Raw genomic sequence first — 19,902 nt, 5'->3', positions numbered from 1 at the left:
ACTAGGGGAATGTGTTTGTCTCAGCCCAGCTCAAAATAGTATCTGACAAGCCTAAATCACACAAGTTCTGAAAAACTCACAAGAAATAACCTAAGAAATCTATAGCTGCCTCCTCCAATTTCATTCCCTGTCTGGCTGCTTATTGACTTCTGCAGCCTGTATTGACAACATGCAACCCTGTTTCTGTCTGCCTGCTCCCATGCAGCGACAACTTAAAAAAAAAAAAGGAAAATAGGGAACATCACAGCTATAACTCATGCCAAAGACCCTGTTCTGGGGCCAGGCATCGGCCTGGAGGCAAAATTTCCAAGAAAAATTAGAGATTTATTAGAAGAAAAATGCCTGAGTCCCCTTCCCTTTCTTTTGTTTATCCTTTCTCTTCTCTCAGGGCCACAGAGTTCATCTGGCTACTTCAAACCTCTGCCCCACATTTAAGCTTCCAAATACCACTTTGCACCAATAAAATACATCCAATGTAAGGCAAATGGGGAACAGCCCACCCCCACCGCAGCTCACATATCTTTTCTTTTTAAAGGTGAGCTGAAAGACTTACCTGCCAAGCTCGAGTTAATTTCACTGCAGGAATGGAAGTGCAGAGTGCATATCCCTGAGAAAGCACAACCTCAGGGGGCAGAAACAACGAAGAGAGGGACCACCACATTCCTCAAGCCCTCCAGTCCTGTGTCTCTCCCGGAGCAATTGATAATCTCACTAACACCTACAACAGTGTGCAGGAAGCTGCCTTCCTAACACCGCCCTCGGTGTTCGTGATTTTGCAACTCTCTCACCCTTCAAATCTTAGTGCAGCACCGGCAATTAGAAACCTGCACACATCTGGGGCCCGGGACAGGGTGTTTTGTGCATACATTGGGAGCTTCAGCCAGCAAAGAGGACTCTCAGCAGCCTCATTCTCTCCCAGGGGATTTATTTGAATCTGCAGATTGTGTCATGCCAAACCTATCTCTTTTCTCAGTGTGAATCACTGACTCAGGAAGTCACATGGACCTAAGATTCCCAGAATGCGAGCTCTGCTCTGGGAAATACCAGGGGTATCTACTCTACTATTAGCCACAATCTTTAAATAACTACTTTGATCAGAATGCATGACTAAAGAGGACATTTTGAAGCTAAGTTGCTACTGCAGTGAGCAGAAAAGAAGCCAGGGCGAAAGCCGGCAGTGTTTCTACAGCAGTTACCTGGGGCCCCTTCTTCCTATTGGCTGATTCATAGTTTCAAGGTAGCTGCAAATGTTTGGAATATTCTGTAGTAAATACAGGAGTCTTGAAATCCCCTTATTTCAGATCCAAAACATAGCCATCCTAAATCCTTCACCCAATTCCACGGTTAGCTGAACAACTCAAAGATATTTTGGATTGAACCTGTCATTTCTTTGCTCCCACCTTAAACAAGAAGCAGAAATCCGGGGGCAGAATACTATATATGGAGTTGTCTTCTTATGATGCTAACAAATATAGACTCAGTTGTTACCCATAACCTCTCACAGGGAGAGAGCATCATTTGTAAAATTACTCCTTATTAATAGTGTTAATATTAATAATAGAAGCAGCTGATCTTTATTATGTTGTAAATATGATTCATAGTACTTTTCATGCATTATCTTATTTAGTAGCCCCCAAATCGTATAAGATATGTCTAATCAGTATTCTTTCCATTTTAGAAATGAGCACAGGTGATGTTAGAGATACTAGGTAACCTGTCCAAAGTCACATGGTTAAGAGGGGATTTCAGGATTAGACCTATGTGATTTCAGAACAAATGACTTCAACTGCTCAGCTCTACTACTCTAAGTAGGTGCTCAGAGTAGACCCTAAACTGTTTACATCTTCATATTTGAAATATGTGACCATTTATGTGTGATTCCACTTTACTCCTCTGCTATATACAATGGCTTGTTAAGGACATCACCAAATGCTCCAAAGTCTTAGAAGGAATGGTGAAGATTCTTAAAAGAACAAATGGCTTTTAAGCACTTGGGCAGCACCTACTCACTTATAATTCATATAAATAGGAATTTCCTAAGAATTATTACATATTCAATAAAAGACCCATCAATCCACTTAATAAATCTTTGTTTTCACTACTGAATGTTCTTGAAGGTGATTTTTTAAAATTCCAAGTAATCACTTATTCTGACTTTTCACTAATTCAGACTTCTTGCTATCAAATGAAAAGGTCGTTGCATGTGGATCTTTTCTTCAAAGATGCTAGTTTATTAATACACATAACATCCTCAGGGGCAGATAGAAAGTACCATTTTCCTCATTTTTTCAATATTCAGAAGAACACACATAGATCCTATGCAGGTCAGTGGTGCATAGCACACAATGTACAATGTGTAATAAACCGCACCATTCAGAACAGTTAATCATCCATTCAGTGATTCATCACTCACCACATGCAGTGAGACAGAAACACCATTTTAAAGCATGCAATAATTCCCTTTTTAAAGCTGTACAACATTGGAATTCAGCAAACCTGGAATCAAATGCAGGCTCTGTATCTTACTAGTTTGATCTAGTCAAGGCATTGAAAATTACTAAAACTTAGAAACTAGCGAGTATGTTCCTCTATTGTGTATTGCCTTTTTAACTATAATGAATAGTTTAGCTGGTTAGATCAAGAAGTTAAGTATGAGTTATGGATTGAATCCTTATGTGGGCCAGCCAGCTTTATACAAGTTAGAAAATGGTCCATTGCCAGAGACTGGCTATTTGTTCAAGCAAAGGAGCATAATATCTGCCTTTGATTTATGAATTGAATGTTTATGTCCCTTCCAAAATTTATGTTAAAATTTAATCCTCATTGTGGTGGTATTAAAAAGTGGCCTTTTGGGACCCAACTAGTGCCTTATAAAAGGTCTGGAGAGAACTAACTTAGGCCTTTTTGCTTTTCCACCTTCCACTGTCGAAATTTAATCCTCACTGTGATGGTATTAAAAAGTGGTCTTTGGGCCAGACGTGGTGGCTCCCGCCTGTAATCCCAGCACTTTGGGAGGCTCAGGAGGGCAGATCACCTGAGGTCAGGAGTTCAAGATCAGCCTGGCCAATATGACAAAACTATGTCTCTACTAAAAATACAAAAATTAGTCAGGCATGGTGGCGGGTGCCTGTAATTCCAGCTACTCAGGAAGCTGAGGCAGGAGAATCACTTGAACCCAGGAGGCGGTGGCTGCAGTGAGCCAAGATCAAGCTATTGCACTCCAGCCTGGGCAACAGAGAAAGACGCCATCTCAAAAAAAATAAAAAGTGGCATTTTGGGACCCCACTAGTGCCTTATAAAATGACTGGAGGGAACTAACTTAGACCTTTTTGCTTTTCCACCTTTTACCGTGTGAGGACAGAGCATTTGTCACCTCCAGAGGATTAGCAAGAAGGCACCATCTTGGAAGCAGGGAACAGGGTCCTCACCAGATGCTGAACCTGCCAGCACTTTGATATTGGACTTCTCAGCCTCCAGAACTGTGAGAAATAAATTTCCCTTGTTTATAAATTCCCCAGTCTCAGGTATGTTATTATAGCAGCACAAACAGATGAAGATGGTTTTCATCATAAAAACTGGGGGAGGGTGCAGAGGAGAATGGGAAATGGTGAGGATTAATCATGATAATCTATCACTGGTAATCAGAGAGAAACCCACTGCATACACCCAGCCAGGCAGTCATTTAGTGATTTTCATAAACACAGTGGAGAGTGTATTTCCACTTTGAAGACAGAGACCATCAATTACATACTAAGTCCATAACTTAGAGAATTGTCAGGCTTAACTTAATAATGCCTATACAGCATCATGCACAGTCCAGGGAATAAGTGCTCAATAAACACCTTGAAGATCCTTCGCTAGCTCACTGGAATCCAACCCCCTTGAGGATTCTCAGGCCCATGTATTTTTGTGGTACCTTTTCGAAATATCTGCAATCCGATGAATCAAACTAAATACTTGGGAGTTAATAGACTGACAGCTAGGTAAAGTTTCTATAAAAGATGCCCATAAAGCTCAAGAAGAGAAAATAGTTGCCTACGGTTGGTTTAAGTCTTAAAAGTACCACCAGTAAAAACACTGTCAGATAAAGGAAGACAGCTGAAACTTTACTTCGAGGTTATAGAAATTTTGAAACTAATCTTTCTGACTTTTGCCTGCTGTATTAGTAATGGAATGGATGGAGGGAATAACTACTACTTCTTGGCTCCAAGGTCAACTCATAATAGGAGACTGCTGTATTTTTTCTATGTCTGAGAGAAATTTCTCTTAAAGGGGAATAATGCCTTTTTCTGCCATGGCTGCATCATCCCCTTTCAATATTTCTAATAGAATGAAGTAAAATGTTTTACAGTTATTTCTCTGCAAATACTGAAAGAAAAAGAAAACAAAACACAGACTGGTCAATTATTTATTTTCTGTTACAATAGATATTGTAAAAACAAATAATAATAAATGTAGTATAGATAAATGATGTGAGAAAATTTCCCCTAGTTACATAGCTTAATTCTAGTTTCCCTCTGACACTATTAGGATCTTGAGGGAGGGGCCTCTCTGCTGCCTTGCATTTTTCCAGAGGACTTTTTCTACCATTCTACAAAACAGAGCAACTTAATGGCTAGAGGTGGCAGTGACACAAGCAATTGAAGACTATGACAGTGTTGTGAATTTCCCAAGGATTCAGCCAGACTAGCGAATAGCTAGAATGGATAGCAAATAAAAATTACTGTCAAAAATAGCCAATGCATCACTAGTTATTAAGGGCCAACTAACCACAAATTCACCAGGCAGCAGTTAGACATTGAGTATGGAAGGGTAGAGCAGAGTAGTTAGAGGCTGGTATTTAAAAAGGTGAAACAGAAGAAGAAATTAGAAGACAGAGAAATGGAAAATTCTCATGCACTGAATCTGAGAGCTTTAAGGAGAGTCCAGTACCCTGGACAGCTCCCTGGGAACCTTCCTATTTCTAAAATGAGCCTATACTGTAATTGACCATCATTTCTCATACACTTATCAAATGTTTTGGTGTTTTTGAAACAAGTGCACAGACTTCTGTTTCAGGGAGAATAGAGTATACATGCTTGTTTCTATTCCTTCTATTAAGTACAACTAAAAACTCTAGATATTATATATAAAACAAACATAAGATTTTTTAAATATTTTATTATGTGTATTTTTATTATGTATACGGTTGTTTTTATACTATACATAAAACAACCATAAGAAATGATAGGAGAATGTATACTAATTCAGGACCTTGAGATCTAAAGAATGACACAGCAATAAGTTTTCTGTGTTTTTGTTTTGTATCGCATATCTCAGACTAAGTATTGAATAAATTGGTAATGTGACAAAAAGCCCCATAGAAGGCCTGCTATCTCTAGTCAAAGAACCAGGAAGACAAAAAACTTTCACAAAGCAATTTCCATACTCCAGCCAAACATCACAGAAAGAGTGTGGTCCCACATCTACCCAGTCCAGTGAAGAACAACTGAGGAACCTAGACCCTCACACTTGTTAGGCTATAATGGGGTCTCAACTTGCCAGCCTGAGTGGTATCAGATAAGGCCAAGCCAGGAGCCAGGACTTTCATCTCTGCCATGTAACAACAAAACCCTCCACCTCCATGGTGTCAATTGAGACCACATGGGGAGCCTGGATTTTTATTTCTATTCAGCAGAAACAAATCACCACTCCCCATCCCCTCTGGGGTTATGTCAATGAAGTCCTAGTAGAGAGCCAGGACTTTTGCCAGCACCCAACATAATGAGGCAATTCCACCATTATCATCACAGTATCAATGGAGGCCACATGGGGAATAGTAACAAGGCATTTCTTTCACTCTTAGATAGGGAGGTATCAATGGAGGCCACATGGGGAATAGTAACAAGGCATTTCTTTCACTCTTAGATAGGGAGGTATCAATGGAGGCCTCATAGGAAGCCAGACCTCCAAACTCTGCCCAACAGTAACAAGCCCCACCCTCATGTGTCAATATTGGCCAAGTAGAGAACCTAGACTTTTACCTGAATGAAATAGTAAGGAGGTGGTTCCCCCAACCACCTTTCCCCGACAGAGAAGTGTCAGACAAAGCCAAGTAAAACAGAAAGTTTAAATAAGATCCAGAGTCTCAAAATAATAACCAAAGTGTCCAGGTTTCAATGGAAACACATCACAGCAAGAACTGAGATGATCTCAAAATGAATAAAAAGAGACAATCAATAGATGCCAATAGCAAAATGATGGAAATGTTAGAATTACATACTTTTTTTTTTTTTTTTTTTTTTTTAAACAGAGTTTTGCTCTTGTCACCCAGGCTGGAGTGCAATGGTGCAATCTCGGCTCACTGCAACCTCTGCCTCCCGGATTCAAGCAATTCTCCTGCCTCAGCCTCCCGAGTAGCTAGGATTACAGGGACGCACCACCATGCCCAGCTAATTTTGTATTTTTAGTAGAGACAGGGTTTCACCAGGTTAGCCAGGCTTGTCTCGAACTCCTGACCTCAGGTTATCTGCCCACCTCAGCCTCCCAAAGGGCTGCGATTACAGGCATGAGCCACTGCCCCTGGCCCTAAAACAGTCATTTTAAAAGCGCTTCAGGCCAGGGGCGGTGGCTCATGCCTGTAATCCCAGCACTTTGGGGGGGCCAAGGCAGGCAGATCACTTGAGGTCAGGAGTTCAAGACCAGCCTGGGCAACCTGGTGAAACCCTGTCTCTACTAAAAATACAAAAATTAGCCTGGCATGGTGGCATGTGCCTGTAATTCCAGCTACTTGGGAGGCTGAGGCAGGAGAATCACTTGAACCCGGGAGGTAGAGGTTGCAGTGAGCCAAAATCGCACCACTGCACTCCAGCCTGGGTGACAGAGCTAGACTCTGTCACAAACAAACAAACAAACAAAAAAAGTGCTTCAAGGAGTATAGTCTCAGCAATGAAATAAAAGTCTCTGCAACTAAAAAGAAAATATAAATAAGAACAAAAATGACATTTTAAGAATGGGAAAAAAAAACAGAATAACTGATAAACTACAATAACCAAAATAAAAATCGCAGTGAATGGGCACAACAGCAGAATGGAGGACACAGAGGGGGAGAAAAATCAGTTAATTGGAAGATAGACATTACCCAATCTAAACAGCAGCAAGAAAAGAGAAGAAGGTGAATGGAGCCACAGGGTCTGTGGACTATAGCAAAAGGTGTAACATTTCTGTAAATGAAGTCCAAGAGGAAGAGGACAAAGGAGGCATGGCTGAAAAGTACTTAAAGAAGTAATAACTTAAAACTCCCCAACTGTGGTAAGAGACATCAAACTAAATGACTCAAGAAGATTAGTAAAGTGCAAGCAGGTTAAATAAAATGTTTAAATCCACATGATGGCACATGCTATGGACTGAATTGTGCACCCCTAAAATTCATATGTTGAAGCCCTAACTCCCAACGTAACTGTACTTGGAGATAGGGCTTTTAGGAGGCAATTAGGATTAAATGAGGTCATAAAGGTAGGGTCTTAATTTGATAGGATTAGTAGCCTTATAGGAAGAGGAAGAGAGAGAACTCTCTCATCTGTAAGCCAGAAAGAGAGCCCCAACCAGAATTTGACCACCTGGCACCCTGATCTCAGACTTGTAGCCTACAGACAGTGAGAAAATAAATTTCTATTGTTCAAGCCACCTCAGTCTATGATATTGTGTGATGGCAATCTGAGCTGACTACAATAACATATCAGAACTTCCAAAACTGAAGACCAAAAAAAATCTTGAAAACAGTCAGAGAAAAATGACATCTTGTCTATAATGGAAAAATAATTTGAATGATAGTATATTTCTCATCAAAAGCCATAGAGGCCAGAGGAAGTGGCACAACATGTTTTAAATGCAGAAAGAAAATGACTGTCAATCTGGAATTCTTATCTGTGAAAATGTCCTTCAGGAATTAGGAAAACTCAACATATTTTCAGATGAAAGAAAACTGAAAGAAGTTATTGCAAGACCACCTACCTTCAAATAATGGCTAACAAAATTTCCCTAAACAAAGAAAATGACTTTTTAAAAGAGAAATCAAAACATCAGGAAGAACAACACAGTAAGCAAAAATGTGGACAAATAGACTTTTCTTCTCCTTTGAGCCTTCTAAATTCTGTCTGATGATTGAAATAAAAATTATAACACTGTGTGACACGGTTCTAACTACATGTAGGCAAAATATTTAAAATTATAAATAGGGGAGGGTAAAGAGTCATAAAGGGAGGATTACGTAAAGGTTTCCACACTTCACATGGACAGTTAAAATGAGACTAGTAGACTATGATTGTGTGAGTGTGTGTGGCATGTGTGTGTAATACCTAGAGCAATCACTTAAAAAGCTATACAAAGAAATACATTCAAAATACCATAGATAAATCAAAATACTAAATTAAAAAAAAATTCAAATAACAAACAGGAAGGCAGAAAAAGAAAAGAGAAACACAGAGAACAAATAGAAAACAATGAAATAGTAGACTTACACCCTTACATATAAATGATGATATTAAATATAAAGAGTCTAAATATGTAAAAGACAGAAAATAGCAAAATAGATTAAAAACATGACCCAACTATATGCTATCTACAAAGAATTCAATTCTAATAGAGTGATACAGACAGGATGAAAATAAGATGATAGAAAAAGATAAATCACACAAAGATAATCAAAATAAATCAGGAATGGCTCTATTAATATCAAATACATTAGACTTCAGGACAAAAAAATCACAAAAACAGAGAGCATTAACATATAATGATAAAAGAGTCAATCCACCTAAATGTAACTGTACCAAACAACAAATCTGTAAAGTATGTGAAGCAAAAACTGAAAACGGAAAAAGGAGATAAATCCAATTAGAGTTTTAGACTTCACACCCTTCTCTCAATAATCGATAGGACAACTAGATAGAAAATCACAAAGAGATAGAACCCAATAATACCATCAACTAACAGTATCTATTAATAATTGGCATTTATCAAACACTCCACCCAACAGTAAAAGAATACACATTTTTTTCCAAGATAGTCCACATCCTGGACCACAAAACAAACCTCAACAAAATCAAAATAATTGAAATCATATGCAGTGCATGTGCCAACCAACATTAAACCAAATGAAACAACAACAACAAAAATAAGTAAACAGTTGTAAATTAAATAAGACATTTCTAAATAATATATAAGTCAAAAAGGAAGTCTCAAGAAAACCAAATAGTGCTTTAAGCTAAAGGAAAAATAAAACATATCAAAATTTATAGGACATAACTAAAGCAGTGCTGAGAGGAAAATTTATAGCACTAACTGCATATATTAGAAAAGGGGTGAAGTCAAATTTATAATCTAAGGCCACATCTCGAAAACCTAAAAAAAACATAATAAATCCAAAGTAAATGGAAGATAAAGACAAAAGCAACAACTAATGAAAGTAAAAATGAAATAAGTATAGAAAATTAATAAAACAAAGAGATGATTCCTTGAAAAGCTCAAAATCAACAAGCATCTTGCAAGACTGACAAAGTTAGACAGAAGACACAAATTGTCAATATCAGAAATAAAAGAAGGGATATCACTACAGCCCCTGAAGATATCAAAAGGATAATAAAGGAATACATACATAAATTTGATAATACTTACATAAATTTGATAATTTAAGTGAAATTGACCAATTCCTCAAAAAAACACTGTCTACCCCAAATCATTGAATATGGAAGAGATCATTTGAATAGCTACATAACTATTAAGGAAACTAAATCTATAATTAAAATACTTCCCAAAATAAAATCTCTAGGTCCAGATGGTTACCCTGGAATATTCTACCAAACATTTAAATTAATTAACTAATTCTATAAAATAACTTCCAGAAAATAGAGAAAAGGGAGATACTGCAATTCATTTTATGAAGTTGTTATCATGATACCAAAATGAGACAAAAACAGTACAAAAAAGAAAACTACACATCAATATCCTTTATAAATATAGACACAAAAAACCTTAACAAAATATTGGCAAACAGAATTTAACAATATATACAAAGAATTATATACCATGACCAACTGGGGTATACTCCAAGGATGCAAGTTGTTTCAATATTCAAAAACCTATCAATGTAATCTAGCACATTCTTCGGCTAAAGAAGAAAAAAACACATGGTTATATCACTTGACACACAAATAGCATCTGACAAAATTTAACACCCACTCTCAGAAGAATAAAAATAGAGATGAACTTCTTCATCTTAATAAAGAGCAGCTACAGAAAACCAATAGCTAACCATGGTGCTTGACTGAATGCTTTGCCCTTAAGATCATAAACAAAGTAAGAATGTCTGCTCACACTGTTTTTATTCAACACAGTGCTGGAAGTTCTAGCCAGTAAAATAAGGAAATTAAAAAAAATACATACAGCTCTGGAAGAAACAAATATAACTGTCATTATTTGCAGATAACATAATTTCTATGTAGAAAATCCCAAGTAATCTACACATACACACACACACATAGAACCAATATGTGAGTTCAGCAAGGTCACAGGACACAAGATAAACGTACAAAAGTCTATTTTATTCCTCTATATGAACAATGGACAAGTAGCCACCAAAATTAAAAATACTACTTATGATTGCTCAAAAATTTAAAGCACTTAGATATAAAAATATAAACAGAATTTGTATGCTGAAAACTATGGAATGTTTATTAAAAATCAAAGAAGGTCTTAATAAATTAAGAAATATACTATGTTCATGGATTGAAACCCCAACATAGTGAAGATTTAATTCTCTCAAATTGATATACAGATTTAACACAATTTCTGTCAAAATCCAAGCAAGATTGTTTTGGGAGAGATGGTCAGGATTATTTAAAAATGTGTATGGAAATTAAAAGAAACTAGAATACCTGAAGCAATATTGAAAAAGAAAAATGAAGTAGGAGGAATCGATCTACATGATTTCAAAACTTACTGTACAGCTACAGTAATAAATACTTCAGAGTACTGGCAAAAAGACAAAAACACAGGTCAATGGAACAGAATAGGGATATCATAAATAGGCCTACAAAAATATACTCAACTGATTTTCAAGAAATATGCAAAATAAATTCAATGGAGGAAATAGAGCCTTTTTAACAAATGGTCCTGGAACAATTGTACATCAATTATGTCTAGGCCAAAACTGAACTTCAACCAAAGACTCACACTTTATATAAATGTTATCTCAAAATGTATTACAGACTTAAAAGTAAAATGTAAAAGTATAAACATTTTAGAAAAAACATAGGAGAAAATCTTCAAGATACAGAGTTCAGTGAAGAGTTCTTACACTTGACACCAAATGCACAATTTTTCAGAAAAATTGAATACATTGATCTTCATCAAAATTATAAACTGTTGTTCTGTGAAAGATTATGTTAAGACAATGAAAAGACAAGTTACCATGTGGGAGAAAATATTTGTAAAACACATATTTAACAAAAGGCTAGTATCCATATTATGAAAAGATTCTCGAAAGTCAACAGTTTAAAAAATTCATTTAGAAAATGAGCAGGAGACCAGAAGAGACATTTCACTGAACAGGATGTACAGATGGCAAATAAGCACATGAAAAGATGTTCAACATCATTAGTGATTAGAGAAATGCAAATCATAAAACCACAAGGAGACATTGCAGTGTACCTATCAGAATGGCTAAGCAACAATGCCACACTGGCAAGGATGTAGACAAAGTAAATCCCTCATACATTGCTGGTGGGGATGTAAATCATATGGCTACCCTGAAAAACATTTTAGTTGTTTTATAAAAATCTAAACATGCAGTTGCCTAGCAGTTGCACTACTATTATTCTAGAGAAATGAAAATGTACATTCACACACAAAAAGAACTGTACACAAATATTTATAGCAGCTTTTTTCATAATAGCCAAATCTAGAAACAACACAGATATTATTTAACAGGGGACGGGTTCAACAAACTGTGGTATATATAATATTTTGCTGAATTAATAAGGCTAATCCCAAAGGTTGCATAATTTAATTTGTATAACATCTTGAAATGACAAAATTATAGAAATGGAGAACAGATTAGTTGTTACTAGGATTTAAGTAGGGGGTGAGGTATGAGGGAAGTTAGTATGGCTATAAGAGGGTAACAGGAGGGATCCTTGTGGTGATGGAAATGGTCTGTATCTTGATGATATCAGCGTCAATAACCTGGTTGTTACATTACACAATAGTTTCTCCAGATGTTACTATAGAGGAAACTGCATAAAGTGTACTTGGGATCTTGCTATATTATTTCTTACAGCTGCTTATGAATATACGATTACCTCAAAATAAAAAGTTTAATTTTAAAAAAAGTAAAAAAAAAATCACATGTATTCCCTTTTTATTTCACATGCTAGACCTTTTCCTTGGAATTCTTTGTATATAAAATGGCCCTTGCCCCTGTTTACAATATATAATCACAGAAGAATGGTTTTCTCTTTTCTGGTAGATTAGTGAAAAATCTAGAGCTCAGAGAATCAGAACTTCCTTTCTCCTAACTCATCACCAGCTTTCGGATTCTGAAAGATAAAGCTAATTTAATCTCCCCTCCTTTCACCCACTTTACAATACTTTAGAAATCAGAGTTATTCTTGCAGTAAATCTATTATCCTATGTGATGAGTACTTTGGGCCTGCAAAAGGAAGCTAGTACCCCAAATTTATCCAACCAACTAAGAGATACCTGGCATTAAACACTTTTATTTGATTTCTCTAGTTTTAAGGGTCTTCTTGCTACAACCCACTGCAGATGACTGTTTTCTCCAGATTGATCCTCATTTGTAAAATGAGTAGACTACAAGAGATAATAATGATGGATAATATAAAATACAATAATAGCCAACATTTATTGACCATTTTACATGTATAGAGCACTAAGTTAGATGATTTATATCATCTCACTAAATCCACACTACATTTCAAAAGGATGCTATTATCATCCTCATTTTACAGTCTTATTTAGGCTTCGAGGGTTGAATTAACCAAAGAATCAGCCAGGACCCAGGGCAGCATAAATTCAAATCTAGGCCCTCTGGCCCTGTAGCCCCCAGTCTTAGCCACTACTCGAGGATTTAAACTGCTTTCAAGATCTAAGAATTCAACAATTTCATTCTCTCAAGAAATATCACAGGATAGAATTCCTGTACTGAGCGAGAGCTTGTTCTCTGAACACTTACCAACTTTTAGGGCTTATGATCTTTGAGGAGTCTGTATGCATTGCAATAACAGTGACTGTCAGAGTTAGGAAAACACATATTTCATTGAGCACAGATATTCAACAATGTCTGACCTTCCCACAGTGGAGCCATGGATGGTTAGGCCATCTCTGTTGCATATCTTGACGTATTTGTCAGCATGACGTAGCCAGTTTTCTTCTAAGACCAAACTTCTCTTGAAAGATTATTATCAAACCGCATTTCTCATCGGTAGCTCTTTGCAATATTTTTATTCTGTTTCCCATTCTCATTGGTTTCTCCTTTTTTCCTTGTTTATAGTCACGTTTTCCTTTCTCTTGGTTACTTCATATCCTAGATTTTTTTTTCCTTTAGCACAGGACTTGTCACAACCTTATTGAATCAATCTTTGCGGTTTGAAGGGATGAAATATCTTGAGGCTGGAAGAACCACACCTCATCCTTCCATTCTGAGAAGGTGAAAAATAATACTAGAAGCATTTTTCTTAATTTTTGGCTGTTGTGAAAATAGTTCTTTATGGGAGAATTATAGAAGCCAACACCCAATACATTTTTCTCTATATCATTCTGAGATTATATGAGAAAATATATATGACTTTTAAAATAATTCCTTTGCTTTTCTGTTTTCTTTCTCTTCATTGGGTGTATGTGTTCATGTGTGCACATATTAGCAACTTTTTAGGTGTTTCTGCCAGCCTCTCATGGAGCCCTGACTAGTTACAGCAATCCTTTATAGCACCTTGCTGAGTGCATAAAAGGTCATTCCAGACCACACAAAGAGAAGGCTAGCATGTCCCACTGAGATATGCCAGAGTTCCAAAACTGTCATAAAAATAAACAACCAAACAGGCTTGAGTGAGTGTTCTCTGTGGGAAATGGTCTACCCTTAGAGAGATATGGTTATCCAATTTTTAAAAAGTCTGTTGAAGCCTCGCTTTAGTAGCCCATGAGCACATAGCCACACCTGCCACAAAAAAGGTCATGAAGGAACTTTTAGATACACCTTCACACTTGAAGAATTAACCTTCTTAGTAAACATTGTTGCCTTTCATGAGCTCATACCTCCTACTCCTCCCATCAAAGCACCTCAGACTTTCTTATCTTGAGCCCTCAGCTAATCCAGATGTGTGGTCAACTTCTGCACTCCTGTGTAAATGCAGAGGAACAGTGACAAGATAATCAGAACAGGGGTACATATGCACCATAGAATACTATGCAGCCATAAAAAGGAATGAGATCATGTCCTTTGCAGGGACATGGATAAAGCTGGAAGTCATTATCTTTGGCAAACTAATGCAAAAACAGAAAACCAAACACCACATGTTTTCACTTTTAAGTGGGAGCTGAAGAATGAGAACACATGGACACAGGGAGGGTAACAACACTCACTGGGGCCTGTCGGGGGATGGAGGTGGGGAGAGCATTAGGGAAAAGAGCTAATGCATGCTGGGCTTAATACCTAGTGATGGGTTGATAGGTGCAGCAAACCACCATGGCACATGTTTACCTATGTAACAAACCTGCACATCCTGCACATGTATCGTGGAACTTAAAAATAATAACATTTTTAAAAAGATTATCTAAAATACTCATTTAACCAGCAATGAAATGATTTTCTTTCAAGCAATAGATGTACATGGAAGTATTTAACATTATATATTGGTACCCCCTACAAAAAATGCTTAGGATCGTAGAGAGAAGTTAGACTCGGAAGAAACACTTGTTGTCAATACAGCAATATAAATAATGGGAAGGCCAATGGCAGATTAGAGAGTCTTTGCTCTATCTTGACTTTCTCCTTACTAATAAGGTAAAGGCAGAGATGCAAAAAGTTGGAGCGAACAGCTAAAATCCCACTTGGAATGAGTGGGGTGTGCCAAGAAGTAAGGTCTAAACCTTGTAACACCGGTTTTCTGTCTACTTGAATTCCTAGTCTAAATCTTCTAGATCAGGAGGCAGCAAAGCAGATTAGGCTTTGTGGTCTATACAGTCTTTAACACAACTACTCAACTGCACCACTGTACTGCAAATGACACAATAGATAATACAGAAATAAATATCGCTGTGTTCCAATAAAACTTTATTTACAAAAATAGGTAGTGGGCCAAATTAGGAGCTTAAAAACCACTGCTCTAGATACTTACTGGTATAGCCCAATAAGCACTTACAGTTTTAAAATAGTATGCATAAAAATAAATAATAATAAAGGAGGACTTGCCGTACCCGGTGTTAATCTTTACTGTAAAGCTGCAATAACTAAAACAGTGTAATACTGACACAAGCATCAGTGAAAGATTAACTGAACATAGTAGAGAACCTCATATATACAAAAGCTTGTGTAATACAGGAATCCTTGAAAATCAGTGAGGGATAAGATGAATTACTTATGCTGGAAAAGTTTATACTTTGGAAAGCAAATATAAGTAATTTTGTTTAGTACTTTATGCAAAAATCAATTTCATAAAGATTAAAAAGTTAAATTTAAAAATCACACAACGCAAATGAATATTTATCTAATCTCTGAATTGGAAAAGTTTTTAATATTAAAAAAGCAACTGAAGAAATCATGAAAGGAAAGAGTCTCAATAGTTTTAACTAGAGAAAAAAATCAAGTATTTCTGCCCCTCAAAGAACATCATAAACAAAATTGAGGCAAAATTGAAAGAAAAGTGTTTGCCATGAGTATGTATTTATAATACCAAGCAACAATACTATTAATCAATTAAAAGCTCATCAAAATAATAAGAGGAAAACTTAAATACTTGATAGAAAATAATAGGTCTATGACATAAACATTTTATATAACAATAAATTTAAAAGGAGAATAAGTTCACATTATAAATGATAAAAATTTCAAAGATAAAATCACACCCCTCAGCAGTAATGAAGGCTTATTGAGACAGGCATTGGCTTTCACGCTCTGCAGGTAAGTTAAGGGTGAATTGCTGTAACTTTCCTGGAAGGCAATGTTTCAGTATATATCAAGAACCTTAGGCCTGGCATGGTGACTCACGTCTGTAATCCCAGAACTTTGGGAGGCTGAGGAGGACGGATCACCTGAGGTGAGGAGTTCAAGACCAGCCTGGCCAACACAGTGAAACCCTGACTGTACTAAAAATACAGAAATTAGCCAGGCATGGTGGTGGGTGCCTGTAATCCCAGTTACTCGGGAGGCTGAGGCAAGAGAATTGCTTGAACGCAGGAGGCAAAGTTTGCAGTGAGCCGAGATGGTGTCACTGCACTCCAGCCTGGGCAACAGAGCAACTCCGTCTCAAAAAAAAGAAAAAAAAGAAAAAGAAACTTAAACATTTTTATATCACTAAATCCAGTAATCTCACTACTAGAAGTTGACGTCAAAGAGCAAAACAAAGATTTATGTACTCATATATACATCACAGCATTATTTATAACAGAAAAAAATAGAAATAAGTTGAATATATATAAAAAATGATGAATTGAAGTATGGTATATTAATAATAATTAATAATAAAGACTATTATTCAACCATTAAAGTTAAATTCTCCAAAAACTTAATGATTGGGAAGGAAAAATTAAGAAGTAAACACAGCAAAATGCAGTAGGGTTTATTTCTAGATTAATCCTTTTTTACTTCCTTTGTACTTCTGTTTTCCAAGTGTTCTATTTCAGGGTCAGCCAACTCTATAAAGGGTTAGATAGTAAATATTTAAGGCTTTGCAGGCCACAGTCTTTATTGCCATCACTCAACTCTACCATCGTAGAGCAAAAGTAGCCAGAAAAAATATGGAAACAAATGAACATGACTGTGTTCCAATAAAACTTTATTTGCACAGACCTCTGTGTACCAACCCCTGTTCCATATGAACATGAATTACTTTCTTTAGTAAGAAAAAAAAATCTTGTGCTTATTAAAACGTTTTTAATGGATTTTATTTACTAATTTCTTAACAGAACTTTCTCTTCTTTCCCTCAAAATTTCCTTATCAGTAGTTCAATGTTGGTTACAAACTGGTTTCTCACTCATGACTGAGACAATGGCTCACTACAGTGCTGTAGGCTCCATTTTCCTGCAGCTGCGCATACACTCAATAAGCCTAAATGTAGTCAAAGGAGCCTCGCACTTGGAGTCAGAAGCGCGAATTTCAGTTTTGGCTCAATCACTTACTCTCTAGGTGATTTCAGGCACATTATGTAACTGAAGTGACAGGTTTTTGACCTGTGAAATAGCAATAGTAATATCCATCCCACCTGCGCAATTATTCAATGAAGTCACATATGGGAGTATCTGGTCTGGGGCTGACACAAATTAGACACTCCTTAAAGATCCGTGATATTTTTATTTGAAAAGTATGAGAGTGAGTTCTGCTTTAAGAGTAAATTACACTTTGTTGAGGAGGGAGGATGTGGCACAGGGGTAGAAAAGGTGGAGAAAACTCCTGTTCTTCCCGAGCCACAGAGCCACCATGTGGTCCAAGAATGCAGCTCTGGCACATCCATGACATGCCTATGTGTTTTTACTTGCCAGGCCAAATACTTTATATCAGCCACAAAAACATAAGACTACATTATAAGCATTATCACCATAGGAAAGAAGGCAGTCACTCGCCTGCACTTCCCATATCTCTCTTTAAGAAGTCCTTATTGGATCAGAGATGTTCTGGGAGTAGGGAGGGAAAGGAATACAGATGGAAGATGGCAAGAAAGAAGCCTGTTGTAGAATTTCCCAGAAACTCTCTATTCATTGACTGATTGTCTTCATTCCCAAGAGAGGGGCCAATTAGGCCACATCTCAGCCAGGAGCCCTAGTCCTGCAAGGAATCACACTTCACATGTAGCAATGCTTTACAATTATGATTTGTGACTCTAGAAACAGCCCCTTCAGGATGTAGGGCAGGTATTATCAAGCTCTTTATGGAAAGGAGAAAAACAAGATTTCAAGAGGTTAAGTCACTTATTTAAGGTCACCCCAAGGTCACATAGCATCTTCTAGATAAGTGTTTCTTTTCTTTGATATTCAAGACCATCTTCTGCCCTATAACCTGGTTCCCAGCATAACTCAAAAAAGAAATCATGATGCTAACCCAAAAAAATCAAATACTTTGGTACTTTTTTTATGAGGATGAAAGACATTCTCCAAACTAAATAAATCATTATTTCCTTCAATATTAAATTAGAAATGACTTGAAGTATAAAATGTCATTTTATTGACATTTGTTATACATAAAGTACTACATTGGTCTTGTGAGCTGGGGGTGAGCATTGCAGATAACCTCAAAAACAATATTAAGTATAGGCCGGGTGCGGTGGCTCACACCTGTAATCCCAGCATTTTGGGAGGCCGAGGAGGGTGGATCATTTGAGTCAGGAGATCGAGACTAGCCTGACCAACATGGTGAAACCCCGTCTCTACTAAACATACAAAAAAATTAGCCATGCATGGTGGTGCATGCCTGTAGTCCCAGCTACTTGGGAGGCTGAGATAGGACAATCGCTTGAAATGGGAGGCAGAGGTTGCAGTGAGCCAAGATGGCACCGCTGCACTCCAGCCTGGGCAATAGAGCGAGACTCCATCTCAAAAAAAAAAAGAAAAAAGAGAAACAACATAAACTATAACCTGATCAACATAGCTAAGGAGTGCAGTGAACATGGCACCACCCTTAGAATCTGAAGTCCAGGATTCAAGTTCTTCCTCTGCCACTTGCTAGCTTTGTGACATAGGTCACTTACATATTCTAGCCTTTGGTTTGTTCATCCATAAAGTAAGAATAATTATATCTACCTTGCAGATAATGTGTTTTCTTAAACAAATGTAAGGCATCATCATGCTAGGCAGAACATGAAGATCTGATGTTAAACTAAGACCCATAAGAGACAATATATAAGACTTCTGGGTCCCTTGGTAAGATGCTATAAGCGACACTCTTCCACCTTCCTGTTCTTCCCTTCACCTACAGTCACAAAGAACCTTCATCACAGGGGTACAATAAAGCCATCTGCCTCTGACTACCTGGTGCTAGCTTTGAATTAATGACCCCTAAGACCATGGAACAACTTTGAAAAGCAAACTTTTAAATTGATTTTTCTTTGCCTTTATCTATCTCCTTTTAAATTACAGCAAAGAGAGAAAGAGGAAGAAAAAGATAATTTTAAGGCAAAACACTCAATTAACTCTGAAAATCAAATATAATAAACTGAATATAGATCTGTCTGGCTACTGTAACTGTTTCTGTCTGCCCGCATCTATCTATCCCTCTATTATCCTCCCATCTCTCTTTAAGGAGACAGTCAGATACTGAAAATGGGACTTTTTTTTGCTCTTTTGTTTTGCCGGTTAAAAAAAAAAAAAATCTAATACCTTAGAGCTCCTTATAGAAGGAAAAAAGGAATAAAAATCAGAGGACTTTTCTTCAGTTGCTCCTCACCCTCCTTGATTTTCACAGGAGTCAAAGGGTAAGCTGTGGTCTAACAATTGTCACAGGTAGTCCTAAAGGTTCAGTCTTGACATTTGGATCTCGTAGCATTTACCAAGTGCTTCCTTGTAGGTGTCACTAGGACAAGACTGCAGTAAATGGAGGAATAAAGAGTGTCTTACCTTCTAAACCTTGTGAGAAGGTCCAGGGTGTGGTACTAAGAAAGAAGAGGATTCTTAGATGTGTAAGTTGAATCTATTACTGATTT

General features: G+C 37.0%; 1 protein-coding gene across 44 annotated transcripts in view; it reads right to left on the bottom strand.

Annotated features, from left to right (window-relative positions):
• The window catches only part of NRXN3 (neurexin 3), a 1,722,001-nt gene that overhangs the window by 1,487,434 nt on the left and 214,665 nt on the right, over window positions 1-19,902 (bottom strand). For 3 of the 44 annotated variants that reach the window (XM_063793835.1, XM_063793845.1, XM_063793843.1), the window contains exon 1: window positions 554-4,376. The exons of 38 other annotated variants lie outside the window; for them this stretch is intronic. The gene's annotated coding sequence lies outside the window, so the exon portion shown is untranslated. Of the gene's footprint in view, window positions 1-553; window positions 4,378-19,902 lie in introns of those variants that run through there. 3 more of the 44 variants (XM_063793834.1, XM_063793836.1, XM_063793839.1) reach the window with 2 other exon arrangements.

This window comes from Pan troglodytes, chromosome 15 (assembly GCF_028858775.2).
Source record: "Pan troglodytes isolate AG18354 chromosome 15, NHGRI_mPanTro3-v2.0_pri, whole genome shotgun sequence".
Taxonomy (NCBI): Eukaryota; Metazoa; Chordata; class Mammalia; order Primates; family Hominidae; genus Pan; species Pan troglodytes.
The sequence above is the reverse complement of the archived record's forward strand: the minus strand, read 5'-3'. Positions and strand labels throughout refer to the sequence as shown.